The sequence below is a fragment of the Penaeus chinensis genome, chromosome 39, assembly GCF_019202785.1.
Source record: "Penaeus chinensis breed Huanghai No. 1 chromosome 39, ASM1920278v2, whole genome shotgun sequence".
Classification (NCBI taxonomy): Eukaryota; Metazoa; Arthropoda; class Malacostraca; order Decapoda; family Penaeidae; genus Penaeus; species Penaeus chinensis.
The window spans coordinates 5144501-5169500 of NC_061857.1; the positions used below are offsets into that span (position 1 = coordinate 5144501).

Sequence of the window (25000 nt, forward strand, 5' to 3'; positions counted from 1 at the left end):
AGTGTCTGTATTTGTGTGTGTGTGTGTGTGTGTGTGTGTGTGTGTGTGTGGTGTCCTTGTGTGCGAAACTCCCTGCAAAGATGGAGTGGCCGGCTAGCGTGATGAAGAGTGCGCTTACTCACTCTACCTGAGAGGGCAAAGTGGCTGAGCGAGGGGAGCGCAGGAGGGGAAGAGGGAAAGGAAAGGAAAGGAAGGAGGAGAGAAGAAAAATGGAATGCAAGGCCGAAGATTGATAAATTCTGCTTTCGAGACGATAGCACATCATTTTGGATCGATTTTGTTTTTCTTTTTTTTCTCCTTTTCTTCTCCCTTCTCTTTTTCAACTCCCTCCTCTCCTCCTCCCCCCCCCCCCCCTATCTCCTTCGCTTCTCAAGCTTTTTTTGTTTTTTGTTTTTTTATCACATCTCCATTTTCTCCCTTACTTGCCTTTGCACTCTGGCTTAGGTAAGGTATAGCGTGTGATGAGGGAGGGTTCAGATTGCCACAGCATTGAAACCTGCCCCGCGGTCGTAAACCTGTTTTCGGTTTACGCCAGTTTCTATGCTCGCTTTTTATTTCGTGACTTGGTTGTTTTGGTCATTAGTTGTTGTTTTCCTTCGTGGTAAACCTAGTACGATTTTTTAGTCTATTATTTCTTCATTGCCTTGTTTCGTTCATTTTATGATCCCTCTCGTCTCGCATCATTCTCCCATCTCTCTCTCCCTCTCCCCCCCCACCCCATCATCTCCCCTCTTCCCCCCGCCCATCATCATCTCCCCTCTCCCCCCTCCTTGTTCCATGGAGTGGCGGGTACCCCAGCGAGGACGTGACCTGGCTACAGCAAAAAGCTTTTCCCTCTTCGGTATCAGCAGCGCCAGATGTGGTCCCTCCCCTCTCCTCTCCTTTCTCTCCTTCTCTCTCCCCTCCTCGTCTCGTCTCCCTCCTCATTCCCTGTCCTCTCTCCCTCCTACTCCTCCTCCTACTACTCCCCCTCCTACTACTCCTACTCCTCCTCCTCCTCCTCCTCCTCCTCCTCCTCCTCCTCCCACTCCCACTCCTTCCGTCTCCCCCCCCCCCTCTCCGGCCTCCTCCAAGCCCCCTCCCGCCGTTTCCCCTCATCCTCCCTACCCCCCCCCCACTCCCCGCCACTTCCCCCCCCAATTGCCGTCATGGTATTTCCCGCTGACGGTTTCCTCTCAGCCGCTGCCTCTTCCTCTTCCTCTTCTCCCTATTTCTCTCCTTCCGTCCGCGTTTCCTTCTTTCCTTCCTTCCTTCCTTCCGCATCTCACGGTTCTTTCACTTTCCCCTCCTTTTCTTTTATCCTAATTCCCCCCCCCCTCTTTTCCCCTCTTTAATCCTAATTCTTCTCTTCTCTGTGCGTGCTGCTTCCTCTTCCGTATCCTTATCGTATTTTTCTACCTCCTTTTATCTCCGTAATCCTCCCTTCTTCCACGTGCCGCTTCCTCCTTATTCCGACCGAAGCCTTCTTTGAAATCTCTTCCCTTTTCTTGTATGTTCGTGCTTTCTGTGGTCTCCTCTTCAAGTTTTCTGTGTCATTTGATTCTCCGTATCTTCTCCACTTCATTCTCTTCTTTCTCCTCCTCCCCCTTCTCCTCCTCCTCCTCCTCCTTTTATCATTCTTCCACTCTTGTCCCTTCTTTTATTCGCCTTCATCATCTTCCCTCTTTAATTTTTCAATTCTCTCCCCCTTCTTCCCCCCCTCCCCCCTCCCCCATAAGAAAGGGGAGGAGAAGAGGCAGAAGAGAGCGGGAGAGAATATATATATATATGGTTATTTATTATGCGTTTCGGGGAAATTTGTTGGGGGGGAGGGAAGGGGGGCATGGTGGTGGTGGGGGGGAAAGGGGGAGCGATGCCATTTTAAAAGGTCTTAGTCTAATAGAAGCCGAGAAGGGGAGAGAGGAGGGGGGAAGGGGGGAAGGGGGAGGGAAGGAGTCGTATGTTTGGATTACTTACCGAAAGGTTAGAATCGGGTATTTTATTGGCTTATATATACAAGCACGTCATGATGTGTGTGTGTGTGGATGTGTGTATGGATGTATGTATATGTAGGTAAATGATAAGATGATTACATTCATTTTATACCCTCCCCCTATAAATCATGAGGCCAATTTCCGGGTATAATTAAGGCAGAGGAGAGAGAGAGAGAGTAAACATCTTTCATCTTGCTGGGGCTTATCTCCCTTATCTCCGCCTGTAGTTCTATTGGCCTTCAGTCGATAATTGTTGTTTATGGGCGATTTATGGGTAATTTGGGGGAGAATGGGGGGGGGATGTTCAATAATGGGGCTACATTGAAGACCATTTGGGAGATACCGGCAGATACGTGATGTTTTGTTTTATTTTTTTCCAGTCTTTCTTTTCTTTTTTTTCTTTTCGTCCTCCTCGTTTCTTTTCTTTATTCTGTTCCCTCTCTCTCCTTGCCCCCTTTTCTTTCTTTTCCCTCTTTTATTCTCAATTCTTCGGTTTCTCTTCGTGTACGTAATGAGAATCGTCATGCCTCGAGCCCTTGGTGTTCTTACCTGCCTTGTTTCTCGTCGTCTTCCCTTTCCTCCCAACCTTCTTTATTTGCCACGCGCCTTTTTATCTACTTTTCTTTTTTCTTTTATTCTTTTATTCTTCCCTCTCTGTCCTCGTCGCCTGATTTCTGGAATGTTGCATGCGCGCCTCCACCTGTTATTCCCCGTTGCATGTGCCGTTGATAACGAACGGGGTGGAAGGTGGTAGGAGGGGGGGAGGGGGAGTAAGGGGAAGGGGGGGGGAGGGCCAGTGCACGTAATGCTATTGCACGACTGCGTGGCACTGCGCTTGGCACGGTCGTAAAGGATGGGGGACTGTGGGCAGAGTGATGATAAGGCTACCTTGATGCTGATCGTGATGATAGTGACGATAATGGTGAAAGTGAGGGATGGTATGTCAGTTGGGGTGTAACGGTGTCTGCTATATAACGGTCGCTTAAAAGAAAAAAAAATGATTTGAATGAACCACGACACAGCAGTAAAATGCGATAGAATAATGATTATCACAGTCGATACCTTGCCATTGATCAGAAGGGTTGCAGCTGCTCCTCTCTATCTCTTCCTTCATCCTACCCCCACTCTCCCCTTCCTCCCTTTCCCCATTTTCGTATCCCCACCTTTCTTTCACCCTTCCCACCTCCGTCTCTCTCCCCGCCTTCCCCTCTCTTTCCCCCTTCTCTCCACTGTCCCTTCTCGCATTTCTTTATCCATCTTCGTATTCTCATTCTCCTTCCTTCTGCCCTTTCCCCACCGTCCCCTCTCCTTTCTTCTCCTCCCTCTCCTCTCCCCATATTTGTTTCCATTTTCCCCTCCGTGCCTCCTTTCTTCACCTCACTCTCCTCTCCCCGTATTTGTTTCCCCTTTCCCCTCCTTTCTAACCTCTCCCTCTGCCCCTCCTTCATAACCATATTGGACACACACACAGCCATAATACAAGCCTTTTTTTATCTCCGGCTGCTTGAGGGCGTGTGTTCAGCCAACGGCCTCCTGTGTGTATATTGGATGCGCCATGAGGTTATTGGCCTGGAAAGGGAGGGGAGGGAGGGAAGGAGGGGGGAGTGGGCGTGGGAGGTGGGTAGGTGGGTGGGAAGGAGAGGATAGGAATGTGGGAGGGAGGGAAGGAGGGGGAAGTGGGCGTTGGTGGTGGATAGGGGGTTTGGAAGGAGAGAGGGAGACGGGGAGCGTGGGTAGGAAAGTAGAGCCCTAGGGCACAGAGACCGAAGGGGGGGGGAGAGGGGGGGGGTTAGTAAGGGCTATTGTTGCCGAGAGAATAATAAGGGCATATTAATATGGGGAGGAAGGAAATGGGTGGAGAGGCATTGCGTAGGCCTCTTCCTCCCATCCTTCGTAAGGATTTTGGACCGAGTGGAAGTAGGCAATGAGTAATGGGGCGGTCTGTTAATGGGTAGAAATTTGGGTCAGTTGTGGGTGATGAAGGCGATTGAGGTTTGAAGATTTTTGAAGTTAAAGAAAATCGCATATTCTTCTTTAATTGGCCTATCTTCCTTGTGTTGACTTTGGATTGTATGGGAATAACTGATGGATCTTGCAAGTTGTGCGTTCATATTGCAGAATCGATAGTTAGTAATAAAGGGAGGATGGCCGGATTGTTCAGATGCAACAGTGTCTTAAGGACTTAGAGCGTAGACAGACATTCTTATTGATATTAATTGTCTAACATTTCTTCGCTTTTTTGTGTATTATAATTACTCGGTATTGCTATTACGCGTTACCCATTCTTGATAATTAGCAGCAAAGGAGAGGAGTGGTTTTATACCCATTAGCATCTGGGTAATCGAGAGCCGTAGAGAAACCCGAAACCTGCTCTAAATGATAAGAGAGTAGCTGAAGTTTGATGCATAGTTGATATCAAAAAGTTCCTGCTTCGGTGAATATACTAGGTTATGAAAAATTCGATAATTTTTTTGTGTGCTGTGTGTGCCATTAGGTTCTTTTATCAGTGTATTTTCATTCATTTTGTTATTTTCCTCTATCGATGAGTATTTTCTTTATATCATTTCCCACGGGTAGGTCATGTGAGTCGGAGCTCATGACTCATTTTTGTCGCATTGACCGACGTTATTGATCTAGACGATCGCTTGTTGGTGCCAGGGGCTCCGACACCCCGGCGCCCTCGCCAGCAGCCGCATCACGAACTTCAACTGTGGGCCTTCTTCCGTACCCCCCTCCCCCCCTTCTCCCCTCCTCCTCCCTTCCCCTTCCCTTATTCCGTCGCTCCCTTTCTCCTCACTCCCCCAGCTCCTTACTCCTCTCCCTCTCCCCTCCTCTTCCCCCTCACCCTCTCCCTCCAGCTACCCCCTCTATCCCTTCCCTTACCTCCCCACCCATTCCCCTCCGCTTCTTGGTTTGTCATGAGCGAATTGGCGTCATGACTGTTTGTCTGGGTTTACATTCCATCTTTTTTTCTTCTTTCTCTCTTTCTCTCTTTCTCTCTCTCTCTCTCTCTCTCTCTCTCTCTCTCTCTCTCTCTCTCTCTCTCTCTCTCTCTCTCTCTCTCTCTCTCTCTCTCTCCTTTTTGTATAAGGTTTTGAGCGCGATTTTTCTTTTCGTTTTTCTCTTTTCGTTTTCCGTGTCTTGATTTCTGCACACACGACGAGGTCTCAATCATTCGGTAATTTATCCGAATAAAAACTTTTAAAAATGCGATTCTGAATTCGCGTTTAGTGATTCGAAGGGGATTCGATAGGCCGTTATGCATATTAAAAGAGGATTAGCCACTCCATAATGGGCATTTGAACGGCGGGAGGAGTCGTGGTGGATCTGTTGGATGCTTAAGAAGTGGATGAGATTTTAAAAGGGGTGGGGTGGGGGTTGAGGGTGTGGATATTAGTATTAGTTTTGGTATGTAGAAATACCAATTGAATATTTTATTATCCGTGGATCTCCATGTCATAATGGACTTGGAGTTATATAAGAGCAAATGCTTTTTTTTTTATGTATTGCATAAAAAATACACACACACAATTTTAAGATCAATATTCCGTGAAAGATGGAATATGGAGTTTCATGACGTCTGCATATTGATGACGTCATTTGTTTGTTTGAATAAAATTCTTTTCGAAAAGCGCCATATTTTAGCTTTGAGGAAGAAAAAAATCCATTACCTTATGGATCCCTTTTTTTTTTTTTTTTTTTTTCAAGGAAACCTAAGAACAGGATCAATACCCCCATACCTCTACCCCCTCCCCTCCCCCACTCCCTCTTTCTCCCCCTTTCTCCCCCTTTCTCCCCCTTTCTCCCCCTTTCCCTTTCCCTTGTTTTTAATCATCTTTATGGAAGCTTCATAAGGACACGAGTATCTTGACGCGTTTCTGAAATTAAAATAAGAGGGGGAGGGGGGGGGGGACGGGTCTGTGGCGTGCGATATATATTCATGGCACCTTACGCGGGCTTCGGAAATGGTATCAAATATTTCAGGTTTTTAAGGGGGTCCGGGAGACGTAAAAATTTGCATGGAAATCGTTTCTATTTTGCTTCTTTCTCTTCCGTCTTTTTTTTTTTTTTTTATGTTCTGCTTCTCTTCAGTTTCTCCCTCTCCCTTTCTCACTCTCACTCTCCCCTTATCTTCCACCTTTTCCTCCCTCTCTCCCTCGCCCTTTCTCTCGGTCCTCCGCCTTCTTCCCACCTGCCTCTCATCGCTCTCTCTCCCTTCTCTCTCTCTTTCTCCCACTCTTCCTCTTCCTGTCCTCATGAAACTCAAGAACCTTCGTTCATTATTCATAGTGATTTGGCGGCGATGTGTTCAACAGCAGTGACGTCATAGGTGGTTTGGAGGGATAGTGGGGGGGGGGGGGATAGCGAAACCGGTAATAGGAGGGAAGGGATAATGGGTGCTTGTGATTGCCATTGGCTTGAGTCAACCCAAAGGTTTTCTTTTAATTTGTCTTTTTCTTTATTATTCCATTTCTTTTTCTTGTTTATATTTGTATTCCCTTTCTCTCTCCTCCTTTTCTATTCTTTCTCCCTCGCTTCTCTTTCTTTCTCTCTGCTCTCTCTTTTCTCACTTTCCCTTCTCTCTCTCTCTCTCTCTCTCTCTCTCTCTCTCTCTCTCTCTCTCTCTCTCTCTCTCTCTCTCTCTCTCTCTCTCTCTCTCTCTCTCTCTCTCTGAACCGCCATCGATCGGGGTCGCTTGCAGGTGGATTTTGTGAGCTTGCCTGTGTGTCGCCTTTTCCGAATTGCTGTCTCGAATTTTTCTTCCTCTGTCGTTTTTTTTTTTCCTTTTTTTTCGTTTTTTTCCTGAGTTTACTTTTTTCATGGAATTGTCGGTGAATGAGCCGAAAGAATTGCGTTTTGGGGGGTATTGGGGAAAGGGGGTTGTGGGTCCTGTTTATTTATTTACTTGTTTGTTTTTCTTGTTTTGTCAATTTCTTCCATCATTATTTTAGGTTTCTTGTTGTGGTTGAGCTCGCCTTAAGTAAGTTTCGAAGTATTGGTAAAAAGTAAGAATAAGTGAAAAAGAATGTTGAACCAAGTAGAGTGAACTAAGCGTAAACAAACAACAACGAAATGCAGGTAAACAAGTAACAAAGAGCATTTGGTTACTTTGAAGGCAGACCCAACTTCAAAGACAATTTTTGACACGAAAGTATAACTGTCTTTAAAGTTCTGTTTAAGTTCTTGCACCTCAACTTCTGAGAATTTAAAAACACTTTTGAGGCGGAACTGCACTAGCCCTGTAGGTTCTCGCAAGTTCTCGCGGGTTCTCGTAATTGCCGAGACTTCACGGCGTGACATGGCGATGGCAGCCGGTCACTTTTTTTCAACGGAGCGCCGTTGTGTCCGGCGATAATCAGGTCGGCCATGTTGCCGGGGCGTTGCACAGGCTCTTATCGATTTAATAACGAGGGAGTTGGGAGAGTAATGGGAGACAGGGAGACAGGGAGACAGGGAGAGTGGGGGGAAGGGGTAGGGAAGCACATAGACCCACACAAGCTGACAACCACACTCAGAAGCAGACAGGTATGCAGAGAGAGAGAGAGAGAATGTATGAGAATGAATGACCAAGTATACACGTTAAGATCTTCCCAGGATTTAAACTTCCCGCGTCTTTGCATGCCCTTTATTTTTAGCCAGGGAGTTAATCCTTGTAAGATGATGCCTACGAAGAAAGGAAAGGAGGGGGCAGGGCATTATGGGGGACGGGGGGGGGGGTAAAGAGCCCCATTTCCAGCGCGTGTGAATGAGGCCCCACTATCCTTAATAGGTCATTAGTGGAATTACCCCAGTTACACGGGTTAGATGGCGTGGATGATGGGTGGGTTAGGAATAGGGGGGGAGGCTGAGAGGGGGAATGGGTTATGGTGTGGCTGCCTCAATCTCTTGGGGAGTTGGCATCGTTGAGAATTTTTATTTAGGTGTGGAGGTTTGTCTCTGCCTCTCTCCCTCGTTCCTTCTTTTTTCTCTCTCCTTCCATGCATTCTTTCTTTTCCTCGCTCGCTCCCTTCCGCCCCACTTCCACCTGTCCTTTCTTTCCCTCCCTCCTTTCTCCCTTCCTCTCTCCCTTTCCAATTATTCTTCCTCCTTGCACCGTCTCCTTCCTCTCCTTCTCCTTTCCTTCTCCCTCCCTTCTCCCTCCCTTCTCCCTTCCTTCTCCCTTCCTTCTCCCTTCCTTTCCCACGCCCTCTCGCACGCCCTCTCGCACGCCCGGGTTTACAACTACTATCGGGCGCAGGGACACGAGGTAACGTATATAACGCGACTTTTTAAAGAGGAACTGGCTGTTTTAACGAGCGCTCAGCATGGGTATTAACACGGGAGTCGAGGCCAGGTAGTTCGATCGTCAAGACTTGCGAATTGGGTCAGTAACGATAAAAGTATGAGGAGGAAGAGGAGGAGGAAGAGGGGGCGGAGGAAGGAGAGAAAGAGGGAGAGGGAGTTTTTGGTATGAAGGTCTGACAGTAAGGGGAAAAAGTGTGAAAATTACAAAGGTATCGAGTAGATTTATGGGCTCTTTGAGGGAACCGTCCATTCCCTGCTTTAGTTTTTGGTTCAGGCTTCGGTGTTTCAGAACCTAGCAAGCCACCAGGGAAGGAGGGAAGAAAGTCGGCAATGTCGAAGAAGGGAGGAAGGGAAGAAAGTCGGTGAGATCGTGGGAGGGAAGAAAGTCGGCGTGGTCGTGGGAGGAAGGGAAGAAAGTCGGCGAGGTCGGTCTCTCGTGACATTTCCACCGGCGCCGTCGCCCTTGTCACCGAGTGCCATTTTGTTCGTGCCAGTGTTTCCCCTCTAGAGTTGATCATCTATTATTAACTAGTGACCAGTAGGGGAGGAAGGGGAAGAGGAAGAGGAGGAGGGGTAAATAGGGAAATGGGGACTAGTGTTTAACTCGGTTGAAGCTTTAACTGTGGAGTATTGATGGAATGATTTGTTCACGCTTGTATTGTTAGTGTTTCGATTAATTATTTGCCTTCAAGAGAAAGGGGGGGGGGGGGGTTCTGGTTTTGAAGTATAGGTATTGGAAAGTGGAGAAAAAATAGAACGAGTTTTCCGTGGAATTGCTCTCGACTGCAATTCCTTTGTTGCAATTTGGCAGTGATCAGCGGCAGCGCGCGGGGGCGTCTCCGGCTGGCATTCTCGGAAGGGAGGGGAAGAGGAGAGACCCGAGGAAGGAGGAGGAAGGGAAGAACAGTGCCCGTCGCCGCCCTTTAATTGTTCATCAAGAATCGAGAACAAGGACGGAATCAGGCCTACCCGTCCCTCCTGTATTCCCATTCCGTCCCGTCCCGAGTCCATTGTCCGGGTTGGAACGCTCGTAAAGGCCGCTATTGTCGCTATTCATGGCGCTGCCGGCGGCTTGGGCTTGCTTGACGACTGCGTGCATGCTGTGAGCCCGTCTTCCCTCCCTCCTTCCTTTTCTTCTTCCCCCCCCTGCCTCCTTTTCTCCCCATTTACTCTTTTCCTTCATTTTCTTCCCCTTCTTCCTCCACTTCCTCATTTCCTTCATTCGCTTTTGTCTTCCTTCCCTCTTCTTTCTCATTCTTGTCCTTCCCTTTTCTCTCTATCTCTCTCTATCCATTCTCGATTCCTTCCCTCCTTGGCCTCGAGCGCATCTTAACCCTAGCCACGGCATCACCCCCCCCCCCCCCTCCTTCTCCCAGACGCTGTTGTCAGACGAAGAGAGGAATCCTAAACGAAGGACTTTTGTTCCGCCGTTTCCTTCAGTGATAATTCGCGTTTATCGGATAACAAACGGAGCGGCTGGCAGTTCCATTCCGTGGGTGTCCTTCGCTCGCGGTAGTGATGGTGATGAGGCCGGCGGTGGCGATGAGAATCTGCCCTCCTCGTTACTTCTTCTTTCCTTCATTTTTCTTCTTTATCCGTTTTTTCCTCTCTCTCTCTCTCTCTCTCTCTCTCTCTCTCTCTCTCTCTCTCTCTCTCTCTCTCTCTCTCTCTCTCTCTCTCTCTCAAGCGTTTGTATAGGAGTGTATAGGATTTCTGGGCAAGGTTTCGAATCTCGTCCGGCCATATCTTAAGGTAAATTCTCCTCGTGTGTATTTGTAAGGATGTTTGGAGAATTTTCGGCAAGTTTTCCCAGACTCGCTTGTTTTTTTAGGTAAATTATCCTCGCGTGCATACTGTGTGGGGACATAGGCCTCGATACGTTTACGTAAACAATATTCCCCGCTTCCCATGCCATAAAAAAGGGGGGGGCGAAGGTAGATGGGAAGATATAGGAAGTGGTGCGAGGAGGGGAGAAGAGGAGGGGTGGGTAGGGGAGGGGAAAAGAGGAGCCCGGGGAGGTGGGGAGGGCAAGAGGGGAAAATGCTATAGAAGACCTCCTGATAATGTTAGACCGGTAGGCCCACCCTGCTCTTTAGGCCTAGTTGCGGGATTACGGGGTTCGGGCGCAGAGAGCAGGAAGGGGGGAGGGGGAGAGGGGGAAAATGTTAGCGGTATTTTGTTGGCTATGGATCATGGAAGATTTATAACCAGGGGGAAGGGAATAGGAAAAGGAAGAGGAAGAGGAGGCGTAGGAAGAGAACTGAGGGGAAAAGTAAGAGTCATCAAAGAAAGTTCTTAGTGTCTCCGGGCTTTTTTCCATTTTCGTCTTCTTTTTCTTCTTCTTTTTAGCGGGATAGATCAGCCTCTAGCATTACGTAAGCCTGACTTTCACACACAGACGCAGAGTTTAATTAGATTATTATTTTTAGTGTGTATTCCGTCGCTGGAGAGCTGGGAGGCGTCCGGCGGTAATTGTTCATCTTTGTCCATAACGAGTACTGATGCGTCTGTCTATTCTGTCTTTGCCTGTCTGACTTTGTCTTTGTGATTGCTTGCATGCGTGAGACCTTCGTGCTGTGACATGGGCGTGGCTGGCTGAAGTTCTCTCTACTCTTTCCTCCACTCCTTTCCTCTCCTCGCTTTCTCTCCTTCCTTCCTCTCCCTCTCCTTCCTTCGTTTCCCAATATTTATTATACTTCGATCCTGGACAAACAAATTGCTTACGTAAACATGAAAATAAATCCTAAAGAATAACGAATGTTTTTCTTGGAAGAACAAAAGAAAAAAAAATCCTTTACAGATCATCTTGACACGAGAGGAAAAAGAGAGAGAGAGAGAGAGAGAGAGAGAGAGGAAAGAGAGGAGAGAGAGGAAAGAGAGGAAAAAGAGGAAAGAGAGGAGAAAGAGGGAAAAGGAATGAGTGAAGGAAAGGGAAAGAAAAGGTCGTATCTGCGGGGAAAAGTCCCACTCTTAATTAGCTATTATAAGGGACTCGCCTGAGGACGGGGAGGGGTGAGGAGGGGATGGTAGGAGGGTTAGGTGGGGGGGGGGGGGTGAATAGTATGGGGAAGAGAGGGATAGACAGATGAGTACGGGATGGTAGGAAGATCCAGGGGAATGGGGATGGGGGTAGAGGGATAGGGAAGGAGTATGAGGGGGGGGATAAAGGGATAAGGAAGGAGTATGAGGGAGGTAGAGGGATGGGGATAGTAGGGAATCCTCAGGGGGGGGGGGGGCAGAGGTAATTATCACGTGGAAGAGACGATAAGAGCGTGTTTATGGTGGTGGCCAATTAACTGTGGCGAACGAGTGTGGTTGATTGGTTGTGGCTCACCCGACGTTTTATGGGTGGTTCTAAGGGGGGGGGGGGGGAAAGGGAGAAGGGGGAAGGCGATAAGAATGATAAAAATGAGGAGGAGCGAGATTAGTGTTGGTAAGAAAGGAGCAGAAAAAAAGATGAAACTGGAGGGGATTAGGAGAAATCATAAACTATAAATGCAAAGAGAGAGAGAGAGAGAGAGAGAGAGAGAGAGAGAGAGAGAGAGAGAGAGAGAGAGAATTATACAAACACATGGGTAGTTGTTGGAGAGGGGGGGGGGGGGTTGAAGCGAATGGGAATTTGCGAACGTGTTAGGTTCACTTTTGCTCCATTTCCTCAAGCAACGCTGAATTGCCTCAGGAAGACATTAGAGAAAGCCGTGATAATTATCCCAAGGCGCATATCCCCCCCTCCTCTCCTCCCCTCCCCTCCCCCCTTAACCATTCCCCTTTCCGTATTGAATTGGAATAAATTTTAAGAAACCCGATAAGAAGGCGCTTGCCGTCTTCTAGTTGTATGCAGTTGTATCTTGAAAAATGCCGTTGCAGGATTTGTCTTCTTTTTTCTTTTTCCTTTTTCTTTTTCTTTTTCTTTTTCTTTTTCTTCTTTTTCTTCTTTTCTTCTTTTCTTTTTCTTCTTTTTCTTCTTTTTCTTCTTTTTCTTCTTTTTCTTCTTTTTCTTCTTCTTTTCTTCTTTTTCTTCTTTTTCTTCTTTTTCTTCTTTTTCTTTTTTTCTTCTTTTTCTTCTTTTTCTTCTTTTTCTTCTTTTTCTTCTTTTTCTTCTTTTTCTTCTTGCATGGGGATATTTTTCTGTCACGGGTTAAGCGTGTATCTTCATTTCTCCTTTTTATGGGTTAGGAGTAAAGTCTCGCGGTTTCTCGGCAGTGATCGTTACCGGTTTCCCAAGAGATGATTACCATTTACTTGCTGTTGTTATTATTTATGCTTCTTGATGAGATTACTATTGTTTGTTTTATTTGATGTGACTGATTTTTATATATATAAAACGGAATAACTATTTGATTTGCTTTGATGTCAAAGGATTAATCCTCTTCCCCCCTTCTAAATCCTCATTGCGGCGTTGCTCTGTTAATCCTGTCGCTAATCGCCGATGAAGGAGGAGAAAGAAGGCTTGCTGTTGCTGCTTCCTTGGCGACTATCCTTCTTGTTGGGAAATAAAAGCTTAGCCGATCTCTCCTCGATTCTGCGGTGGCGGGGAAGATTGGGGTCGGGCGAGGTTAATGATGTGGAAGTTTGTATTTTTATTTCTCTCTCTCTCTCTCTCTCTCTCTCTCTCTCTCTCTCTCTCTCTCTCTCTCTCTCTCTCACTCTCTCTCTCTCTCTCTCTCTCTCTCTCTCACTCTCTCTCTCACTCTCTCTCTCACTCTCTCTCTCACTCTCTCTCTCACTCTCACTCTCTCTCTCACTCTCACTCTCACTCTCACTCTCACTCTCACTCTCACTCTCTCTCTCTCACTCTCTCTCACTCTCTCTCTCTCTCTCTCTCTCTCTCTCTCTCTCGCTCTCTCTTTCTCTCTTTCTCTCTCTCTCGCTCTTTCTCGTTTGGATAAAGACAGGATCGGAAGTTTTGTTTTTCTGTGTTAGATCTTTCCCGTTTCGTCTTTATTATTCTCGTCTCCCTCTTCATTCTTGTCCGTACCAGACGTAACTGGTGAGTTTAATGTTCCGTGTCCACAGTAATGCGAAGGGCATGTATAAAGATAAAAGCGCCACAGCAGCGGGAAGGGGAAAGAGGTAGTGAAATGTTGCGTCTGATGTCCGTAGAGTTTATTGCGGAAGTTGAGGTCGGGTGGGCCGCGCGTGCCGGCTGTCCAAGTCGACAAGTCTTTTTTTCATGATATTCCATTCTTGCTTCGTCTTGTTATTCTTTTTCTTTTGTACACTGTCTTTTATCCCTACTTGCATATTTATCTATTTCTATTTGTAATCTCTAATCTCTATCCCCTCTTCATATCTCTCCTCCTTAATATATACTTTGGGGATATATATACTTTACTGATTAATGGCTGTCAAAGGGCCCGTATAGACATACATCTGATGATGAATTAACTTGGGTACGAAGATGATGTATGCCTTTTTGCACTCGGCGAGATCGTGACGGTGCGGTATCGTACCCTCTTCTATTCCTCATTCCTTCCTCTGTCCATCCCCCTCCTTCCCCTTCCTCCTTCCCTTGGCCTCTCTTGGTCTTTTGGTCCCCCCCCCCCCATATTTTCCCTCGCACCCACTGCTCTCCTCCCTTACCCTTCTCCCTCCCCTCTTCTCCCCTCTCTCATTCTCCTCCATCGCCCCCTCCCATCCCTTCCCTCTTCCCCCCCCTCCCCCCCTCCTCCCCTCCCCTTCCTTCGCCTCTTCATACGGCACTTCAATCTTTACGGCGACGTCTCTTGCATTTGATGTGACGTCTTAGAGATGCTTTTCCGGCGCCGCGACTTCTTGCCGAGACAAAAAAAGAAAGAAAGAAAAGAAGAAAATGGCGGAGGACACAAGATAAGGCTGTTTGATGAGGTTGTAATAGAGGGAATAGAGAAAGATAAGGGAAGAGATAGTTTGGGGATAAATGGAGAGAGAAGGGGGACTAGATGAGATGGATAGAGGCAAAAGAGAATTAAAAATCGATTGGAAATAGGAGACGGAAGAGAAATAGAAGGAAATTAGGTGAATAGAGATAGAATAAACGAGGGATTAAAGAGTGGATTGAAAAAGAGATGAAGAGTGGAGGGGGCACAGATTGAAAATATTCCTAGAACTAGAGAATAGGAAATGGTTCAGCCTGTTAGAAAAAAAAAAAAAAATGATTTACCACAACGGGGGCAATATGTGAACTGGCCTGGTCGGGCTTGATTCACCCCCCCCCCCCCCATATTTCCGGTTTCCGAAACTTTGATTTTTTTATGAGGTTGAGAATGGAAATTATTAGATTGCGCTTTTTTTTCTCTCTCTATCTCCCGATCTTTACTACCACGGGCAGAGTTTTATTATGATGGTCTTTAGATAAAGATTATTGCTATCGAAAATTGGATACCAAGACAGTTCTAATAAAGAAAAAAAAAATAGTGAGGTATAAAAGAAACTTTGAGTGACCACTAACGCAGCCATGTTGCGTGGCTCGGTGTACCTGAACCCTGGGTTTACAAGCACGAAGAGTAGCCAGCCAATCAACTTTCGTATTTACTGCCAGGACACGTAAAGGTCGTTGCCCCTTGCACTTTCCTCGGGCCGGCGACGCTCGTGGCGACGGCGGGAAGGACTGTCGCTCTTATGACGCACGAGGCGAAAGGGCCAGATTTGCCTGCCCGTGATATTCCCAAACCTGCAATGGGTGTCGGTGTGTGCCTGTACGCCATTATCATCCCTGCTCGTGCGTTCGCGAAAGGTGAAAATGCCACATTATGCGGAGTAGTACTTTATAGGGAGGAAGGGGGGGGGGGATGGGGAGGTGTAAAGTAGATAGATGAGGGATGGTGTAGGTGTAGAGTGTAGGGGAGGAGCAGGGTGTAGGAATAAGGTAGAGGGAAGGGGTAGGATGGTAGGGGTAAAAGAAAGAGGGGGGGGGATGGGGAAGGGATTAGATAGGAGGAGGGGAGAAGAAGCTGAGGAGGAGGGTATAAAGTGTGGGTATAAGGATAAGGGAGGTAAAGATTACAAGTATAAAATGAAGAAGGGGGGGATAAGTTAAGAGGGAAGTGAGAGGGGGGGGGGGGGGGGCGTGCAGAAGTACCGGCATATTTGCAGCACATGCGGGGCTTCAGCGTCGCATAAGCCACGAGGGAGGCATTAATCGACTCCCATCAAGCCAATCCAAGGGCGTGACCTAGGATGAGCGGGCGGACGAGGGGTGGGGACACTTTCGTCTTTGCCCCCCCCCCAAAAAAAAAAAAATAATAATAATAAATAAGATAAATTAATAAATAAATAAAGTATAACGTTATAACGTTCGAACAATCAAAGAAAGTAATACCAAGAAACGAATAAAAGATTAAAACAATCTCCAAGCAGCTGCAGAGTTTGGAGCGACGCGAGACGTGCAGGAATGCTACCAAGCGGCGGTCTCTCTCAAAACGCCCATTCTTTTTTTCGTGTCTCGAAGGCGGCGAAAGAGCGCGAGAGGGTTTACCTTTAAGAACAGGTTTGAACTCCTTGGTATTTGTAGATTTCAAATACCGGAACTCTCACCTCTTCCTTTTTTTCCCCCCCTTTTCTTTCTCTTCTTCTTTTTCCCCTCGTGGATTTCGTTTCGTTTTTAAGAGTTTTCATTTTTTTTTTTTAGGTTTCATTTTTTATTACAGAGCTTGGCGTGAGGTAATGCCACTGTCTGGCTCTCATTATCTTGTTCGTTTACCTTCACTTCTTCGTCTTTCTTCTTTTCCTTCCTCTTCTCTTTCTCCTTTTTTTTTTCCCCTCTTTTCCATCCCCGCCCAATCATTCGGGCATTCACTTACCTGTATCTCCTCCCCTCTTTCCCTTTGTGCATATATTTACCTGTATTATCTTCCATTTCTCTCTCCCCTTTTCCTCTTTCCCTCCACTATTCGTCCATTCGTTCACCTGTAACCCCCCTCCCCCTCCCTCCCCGCCTACATTCGGCCATTCGTTTACTTTTATCTTACTTCTTCCTCTCCTTACGCCCCCCCCCCCCCCTCCCCACCACCTCCATGCATTCGCTTACCTTTATCTTTCTACCTTCCCACCCCCCTTTTCGTGCATTCATTTACCTGTACCTTCCCCCCCCCCCCCACGTCATGCAGTGGCACCTGGCCGTCTCCTTCCCCCCCCTTAACCCCCACCCCACCCGTGCATGGCGGGCAGGTTCCTAACAGCGGAGATCGATTAGCCCCAGACGCTGTGGCGCCGGGACTCGTTGCAACAAACCCCTGTATTGCAAACTTCTGTTCAATATTTCATCGGATTGCAGGAAGTTCATCGCACGGGTAGATATGCAAGGCTGTCATGTGCGTTCTCTTTTTTAAATTTCCTTGCTTGTACTCAGCGTTGCGGGTTCTAGTACACAGGAGAAAATAGAGAAAGAGGTATATACAACTGGGATTGAGAATGAGGGAGGAAGGGGGAGAGAATAAAGATACGGAGGATGGGGGGGATTTGGGGAGGGAGGGAGGGGAGAGGTAAGGTAAGGGTGAAGGGATGAAGGTAGTAAATAGCAGCGTCGAGACAGCGTGAGTCACCCTTGTAGGGGTCAACGGGGAAGCAGACGCGGCAGTGTGGTAGGCTCGGGGCGAGATCCGCCGTCAGTCGGGTTCCATGTTAAAGGTGCACGGATTGTGGGGCGGAGGGAAGGGAAGCAGGGAGAGATAGAGAGAGAGAGAGAGAGGGGGGGGGGGGTAGATAGACAGGCTGGAAGGAATTGAAGGGGGTAGAGGAAAAGGGATGAAGAGAGTGAGAGTTAGAGAGAGAGAGACGGAGACGGAGATTAATGGAAGATCTAGATGTATGAATGAATGGAGGGAGAATGATGAATTTAATATTGCTTGATAGCTAGATAAACAAAAGAGATCGAGAGCAAGATTGAAGAGAGATCAAGGATTTGTAGAGTGAAATCCGGACGGGAAGTGATACACACATACATGCGTTTGTGGATCGAAGGATTAACACTCGAAGACAAGACCGGCGGAGTTTGCATGAATAGCGACCCGCACGCAATGAATGATTGGTTTTTGCCGGATTCTTGCCTGCATGATGGTCTGTCATGCAGGCTTCTGTTGTACTTGCTACTGCGTTTTATTGAACACTTGAGCGATTTTTTTTTTTTTTTTTTTTTCGAGCGAGGTTGATAATGTTAGAAGCTCTCGGCGACGTCTTCATTGGCGTTCACTTTCGTCTCCCTTTTCGTCGCTTTTTCTCTTTTGGTTATCGTCTGTTTATCATTATTTCCTTTATCAGGTCCATAAGATAATATGGGAATGGGGTAAACAACGATTATGTTCTCCCCTCTTCTTGCTGCTCCTCTGTATCTCTCTCTCTCTTCCCCACCCTGCGTCCCCCCATTCTTTCCTCCTCCTCCCCCCCCTCCCTATTTCGCGTAAATTATTTACGAATCCGGAGTCGCGGTGACGAAGAGGGACTGGGAGTTCGTGATCTAGTCAGCCAGTCGGTCAGTCAGTCAGTCAGTCAGCCATCCAGCCATCCAGCCGGTCTTGCTGCCTCGTGTCTGCTTGCCTGCATGCATGCGGAGCCGTGCTTGCCTCGCTTCGCTAATAATTATCCTGCTCTTGCACTTTCTCATTTGGTTGTTGGTCTTTATTCTTTCACTTTTCTGACACTCCCTTCCTCTTCGTTATTTTCCTGTCCTTTCTCTTGCAGTTCTCTGGGTCTCACATTTTCTCTTCTTTCATGTCCTTGATTTTCTTTCTCACTGCAGTTCTCTCCTTTCCTCAGTTCGCCCTCCCCCCCCCATTTTTTCCCTTTCCCTTCATCCTTTACTTTTACCTTCTTTCCAAGCTTCTTTTCCTTGTCTTTTCATTTCCCCATCAGTTGCTCTCTTCTCTTCTTATTTTCCCCTCACCCCCTTGCCTTTACTCCCTCCCCTCCTTACCCCCTTGCCTCCTCTCACCTCCTACCCTCTCTGCTAACCCCTTGCCGCCTCCACTTTTCCCCTCACCTCCTACCCCCGTGCCTCCAAGCCTCCTCCCCTCCCCTCCCTTCCCCTCCTTACACTTCATCATCGTTACTTCTAGCTTCGTTACTCGCCGAGAAGTATGACCGCCATCAGATTTAACGATGCAAGTGTAACGCTTTCGAGCCGGTCTTGGCTTTTTATCGAGAAACTGTAGTACAGTTTTGGCTTTATGGGTCTTGGGGCGCCGAGCTTTAAATTTTCCTGCTTAGTTACGTCGGCTTCTTCTGGAATGCTGCTGGCCTCGCTTTCATTTTGCTTACGTCGCCTTGTTTGTTTGTTTTTTTCTTTCCAGTCTTTCGTTTGGTATTTGGATTTCGTGCCCAGTCCGTTCTTGGATTTGTCTTGATTTATTATTCCTTGTCTCGCATCTTCTTAAGCCTTGGGAGATCCCTGTTATTTATGTCGTCTTTGTTCCCCTCTCCAATTCCCCCCCCCCCCCCCCCTTGTTCGTTCAACCCTCCGAACCTATCTTCCCTCGTCTCTCTCCCTTCTCCTCTCTTCCCCCCTCTCCCCCCCCTCTCCCCCTCTCCCCCCCCTCTCCCCTCTCCCCCCTCCTCTCCCCTCTCCTCTCCCCCATTCCTTACTTCTTGAGCAGGTTACCTTGTGTATCCTCCCCGCCGTTACAGCTCCCCGGGGAATGGCGGCGACAGAGAGGCACCACGAACTCTGACCTACACCACGCTCCCTCCCCAACGTTATTGCCTCCTCTCACCCCAACTCCTCCCCCGTTTCCCGTGGCCCCAGCACCCCCCCCCCCCCCTTACCTATTCCTTCGCCCCTAACCCCTCAATCTTGTCTCTCTCTCTCTCTCCCCTTTTTCCTTCACCCTAACACTCACCCTTACCCTCCTGTCCCCTTCCTTCCCATCCCCTCCCCCCCCCCCCTACCGCTTACCTCGCTCTCGAGGTTTCCTGCCTTTCCTCCCTCCATGACTTTTATTCCTTCCATGTGTATGGAAGAAAACGAAGAAAAATGGGGAAAGGCTGATGAAAGAGAAACGGAAAATAAAGATAAAACGAGGGAGAAAACAAACACAGAAGAGAACGACGAAGGGCAAGAGGGAAGGAAGGAAAGTGGAAGGAGTAAGAAGCGGAAAGCGGGAGCGAAGGGAGTGTGAAATAGGCTATTATATTCCACTGGGCCGGCGGAGCAGCAGTGATTTTTTGTCTTAACAGCTAAATGAGGAGTGACGGCCGCTGCTGGCTGGCCTTAGCCCATGGGACGGTGCTGGGGGAAATTGGGAACGGAGAGAGAGAGAGAGAGAGAGAGAGAGAGAGAGAGAGAGAGAGAGAGAGAGAGAGAATAGGGAGATGGGAAGCAGGAAGGGTCCAGTTCTCGTAGGATTTTGTGTTCTGTGGAAGGCCGGGGATGGTATACCGATAGCGTGTTAACGTCTGAGTCTGTTTAGAGAGGATGGGAGTGAGTTCAGTTCCTCTCTTCTACCCCATTCTTTCTCTCTCTCTCTCTCTCTCTCTCTCTCTCTCTCTCTCTCTCTCTCTCTCTCTCTCTCTCTCTCTCTCTCTCTTTCTATTTTTCTCTTTCTCTCTTTCTCTCTTTCTCTCTTTCTCACACGCGCTCACTCACATTCACAATCACTCATTCACACACACACACACACACACACACACACACACACACACACACACACACACACACACTCACACACTCACTCGCTCCCACACATTAAATAATTCATGACAGCCAGTGGAGTCCTGGCGCCGCTGACTATTAGAGCCAGAATTAACAGATCGAAGGGATCGCTGGGTGTTTTTGGCGTTCATTGTTGTGGGCTGGATGATTTTTTTTCATGCGCATTTTCCTGGTCGAGTCCTCTTAGTAGGATTTTCCTTGGTTCTCTGTCTATCGCGTGCCTCTGTCCACTGTTTTCCTTAGTGCGAAGGAAGGGCGGAAGGAAGAAAGCAAACCACAGCAGCGTCTGGGCAAGTATTTCCTAGACTGCTTCCTCGAGGCCCGGGGGGAGTGCCATATCAAAGGGAAGGCGACGGCCGTTTCATCTCGGCGCATTCGGCTCGTTGCAAGCGCGGCGGCACCGGGTGGCACTCGTTCAGCCCGGCGAGAAACCCGCGGCCCCTCGCCTTGGCATCCGTGACCTTACCACTTGACCTGGTGTGACCGTGACCCGAGTTGCAGCGGGCGCCCACATGTTGTGACGGGTGGCTCGGGAAGGGGAGACGGGCGTGGGGTGAGGGGAGGGGGGGGGGGGGAGATCACCCCTCGGCCGCCACACTAAGGTATTGATCTCCGGCACACTATGCACAGGGCGCGGCCTCCCCGCCTGCACCAGCTGTCTCCCGCCATGCCTCCGTCCCCGCCCACCTTGTTGCTGACCACACGCCTACGCTCGCTTCACCACGCCCACCTCCTGTTTGCCCTCCTGCCCACTTTGTTGTTTGCCCTCCTTCCCTCCCTCGTGTCAAATGGACCCGAAATTCAACACCTTTAACTTTAAAAGCCCTGGATGAACCGCCCACACAACACATTTGGCCACGCCCCTTTCCATACGCACGAGTAGCCATGCCCCCTTCGTGTACGTTGCTCACACATGCAAATATATACAGACAGACGTGAATATATATCGCATTTTTCTGACACTGAATAACCTATGCATATAATGTTGCCTTCTTCATTACACACAACCAGCAGTGCCGACCCGTCTAGACGCATACATTTAGGGTTTTTTTTTGTTTTTTTTTTTTCCCTTTTTTTCTTTTTCTTTTTTTGGAATTGAGTGTGGTCGGCGTGAAAAGAAGAGGCGAGAGGTGGATTGAGCAGATCGTGGCGAAAGAAATGTGGAGGGATAAGATTGGATTTCTCTCCCTACCTCTCCCTCGCTCTCGCTCTCACTCTCTCTCTCTCTCTCTCTCTCTCTCTCTCTCTCTCTCTCTCTCTCTCTCTCTCTCTCTCTCTCTCTCTCTCTGCCCCTCTCTCCCTCCCTCCTACATCTCCATCCTTCCCCATCCTCCCTCCCCTCCCATTCCCTCCCGTCTACTCTCCTTCCAGCCTTCTCTTTTTCTCTCTCCCCTATTTCTGTCATGCCACTCTTGCCCGGCTGTTCGACGGCATGGGAGAGGCGAGATGAATAGGATTTGGTCATATGCGGTTTGAGAAATAGGATGGAGGAGAGGCTTTGGCTGTTGGTTAGTGGTAGGGAGGAGGGGAAGAGGAAGGCGGAAGGGGAATCAGAGGGTAAAGGGAAGAGGGAGGAAGAAAAATAAAGGGGGGAGAGGAGGCAGGGGAATGAAACGGGGAAGAAGGGGGGGTTGAGTAAAGAGGGTAAGGTATTCATAGCACCGAGGCAGAGGATAATGTCCGTTTGCGGCCGGATTTGCAGCGAGGGGAAGGGGGGGGGGAAGGAAGGGGAAAGCGAAGAGGAAGAGAAGAGGAGGAGAAGATGGAGAGAATGAGGAGGAGATGGAGAGAATGAAATGGGAAAGGAGGAGTGAAGGAGGAAGGGGGATTTCCCCTGTGTCGACGAGGATTTCAGAGCAAGTTCTGCAAGTTTTGGAAACGATTATGCGGCTGGTTGGCCGTCAATGACTGTGGGATTGCCTTGGCTTGACTTGGCTTGGCTTTTCTTAGGATTTTTACACGTGCAACGAAAAAGACAGTTTCAAGGTTATTTTGAGGAGAGATGGTATTTAAACTCAAGACGCTAATGTTTTTTTTTTCTGTCTACCTCTTTATCTTTCTTCTTGCCTCTCTCTTTGCCCTCTTATTCTCTTCCTTTTATCGCCCTTTCCCTCTCCCGTGTTTCACCAACCAGCAAGCTATCTTGATCCGCAGACTTGACGAGAACGGGACCAGAGGTGAATTATCGTTTGATTAAGGCACGCCTATCGGGGTTTTATGACTGGCCCGGAGGAGAAAGAGAAAGAAAGAAGAAGAAGAGGAGGAGAAGGAGGAGGAGGAGAGAAAGATAGGTAAATGGGGAGATTTAAGAAATTGTACTTTTGCGTGTGGAGAGGGAGGGAAGGGGAGAGGCTAAGATAAGAAGACAAAGAAGAGTGGAAGAGGGAGGAGGGAGAGAAGACAGATCATAATGAAGAAAGATGAAGGCAGAAACCAAAAAGATGGGAAGGGTGCATTAACAGAAGGGCGACAGGAAAACTGATAACGGAGAGGGAAGAGAGGGGAGGAGGGAGAAAGGGCGAAAGAAAGGAAGGAAGGAAGGAAGGAAGGAAGGGGAGGAGAAAGGGCTAGACGGCATCGCTGTATTGACGACCCCTCGTAAAGATACGGGTACCAGGTTGGCAGGACGAGGAGGAGGAGGAGGAGGAGGAGGAGGAAGAAGACGAAGATGACTGCAGGAGCTCGATGATTGACTGCAGAGGTTCTTTGTATTTGTCTGTCTGTTGTTTACGCTACGTCTTTCTGGTTTGTGCGTGGATCAGTCTGCTCGTTCGTCTAACGTTTTCTGGTGTGTGTGTCTGTGTTTGTGTAATAAAACAGAAGCAATAAAGTACGTTCGTTTCGCATCGCTGTAATTTATCGTTCAAAAGAGGCATTATCCGTTTTTTGTTTCCATTGTATTTTTTTTCCGCTTTTGTCCTTTATACTGGTCAAGAACAGCCGTTAGAAGGCTTTGATATGTTACTGGGTGTGAGACTTTACCGGGGGGGGGGAAGGGGAGGGGGAGGGAAAGGTGACCGGTTGTTGCCCGTGTTGCTGCTTGCCTCTATTGATCCCCGAGACCCGGTATGCACGGCCAGCACCAACATAGGAGGTATATAGCTCTCTCTCGTCTCGCTTCTCTCTGTCTGTCTCTTTCCTCCTCTTTTCTTGCTCTCTCGCTCTCTCTCTATCTATCTATCTCTCTCTATCTCTCTATCTCTCTCTCTTTCATTATTATTATTATTCTAGTCCTTTTGTTCCCTTTCTCCTATTTCAGCCATTCCTCTCCCCCCTTTCCGTCTTCTTTCTTCCTATTACCTTTATTGCATTTCTTGTCGTTCTTCCTTTTCGTGCTATAACACCCTCCCCCCCCTTTCCAATAGTGTCTTACTATTTACAATTTGGTGTAAACGTGTGGTATTTTTCCTTGTTTATTTTCTCTCCTTTTCTTAAGTTCATGTTTTTGACTAGTTTCCCCTATTTATTGTTTATTTTATTTTCCCTTTTAGATTTTCTTTTTTCTTTTTTATATCATTCCATTTTTATTTTTCCTTGCCTTTCGTTCACGTTACTCTTCGCAAGGAGACTTCCCATGAATATGCGATATTTTATTACTCCTGTGACCTTTGGTACACCCTTGCCCTACCCCTACCCACCCACCGTCTTCTCTTACTGGAAAGGATGAAATTTCGTGTGCGCGCGCGTGCGTGCGCGCGCCTTATTCTCTGCTCAAACTTCGCCCCCCCCCCCCCCCTTGAAGCTAAAACTCCGTACCACGACCGCCTTCCCTTTGCCTGCCTCTCTCTCTCTCTCTCTCTCTCTCTCTCTCTCTCTCTCTTTCTCTCTCTCTCTCTCTTCTCTCTCTCTCTCTCTCTCTCTCTCTCTCTCTCTCTCCCTCCCTCCCTCCCTCCCTCCCTCCCTCCCTCCCTCCCTCCTCGTCTCTCCCTCTCTCTCTCCCTCTCTCTCTCTCCCTCCCTCCCTCCTCGTCTCTTCCTCTGTCCCCCTTTCTCCGCCGCCCCAGGGCTTTCGGGTTTTCCCCTCCTCCTCGACGCAAGGGGAAACCCGATTACCTGAGGTTGTCAGCGCAGTCCCCGCGTGGCAAGGCGCCCGTTGCCTTTCTCCTTCGTTCATTCGTTTATTATTATTGTTGTTTTGTTTTATTCGTGTTTTGTATTTTTATATATTTACTTTCTCCTTTTCTCTTTTATGTTTGTCGTTTGCCTACATGTCAGGTAGTTGGGTTTCCTCCAGTTCATTTTTTTTTTTTTTTTTTTTTTTTTTTTTTTTTTTCCTCATCTCCTATCCTCTCCTCTTTGTACTACTCATCTTTACCCCCACCCCCCACCCCCGTCCCTCACTCTCCAACAAATTTTTGCCTTTTGACATGCTACCTCCCCCCCTCTCCGATTCCCCCCTCCCTGGCTCCTTTATCCTCTTCATATTTTCCTATCTAATTCACCCTCACTCGTAGTACATTTGTTCGTTCATCGATCACTTTCCTTCCTTTCTACCTTCCTTATTTTTTTGTCATTTTGAGATTATTACTTCGCCGGCGTCGAGGACTCGTAGTGAAAATGTATGCGTCGACTCCGTAGAGTTTTTCCCCTCCCAGATTCCACACCAGGCTGGGTCTCGCGAGTTCCGGTGACTGAGGTTCCAGGAGGGGGGAGTTCGTCGTGTTCTGTTTTTTTATTCCTTTTTTTTATTTTGTTTTTGTCTCGCGGGAGGTCGTAAAGTTTTTTTATCTCTTATGCAAAACTCGAGAAAGAGTGGAAGGAAGGGGGAGGGGCAGGGGGGGAGGTGGAGATAATGATATTAAGTTGGGGAGATGAGAGGTCTGATGTGGAGGTTTTGACGAGCCCTTCACCCCACTCGCTCTCACTCGAAGGGTAGAAGGGATAAGTGGGGGGGGGGGATGTGATGGGGCCCGGGAGGGGGGAGGGGAGGGGGATGTTGATTAGCAGTTGTCAAAGGAAATGACTTGCGTTTCGAAGAAAATCTTATTCTTTTTATCTACCGTTTTCGAGAAGAAACTTCGAATTCCCTTCTTTCCCTTCTCTTTGGCACATCTTCAGAGAAAAAGGCAATGTATTTCCCTTCAGCTAAACAGCACACTTAAGACTCTATTCCTCGCCAA

The 25000-nt window shown here is 48.0% G+C and overlaps 1 protein-coding gene across 3 annotated transcripts in view; it reads left to right on the top strand.

Moving 5' to 3' along the window:
• LOC125046621 (golgin subfamily A member 6-like protein 6) overlaps positions 1 to 25000 on the top strand; it is an 82975-nt gene that overhangs the window by 40879 nt on the left and 17096 nt on the right. The gene's annotated exons all lie outside the window — the stretch shown is intronic.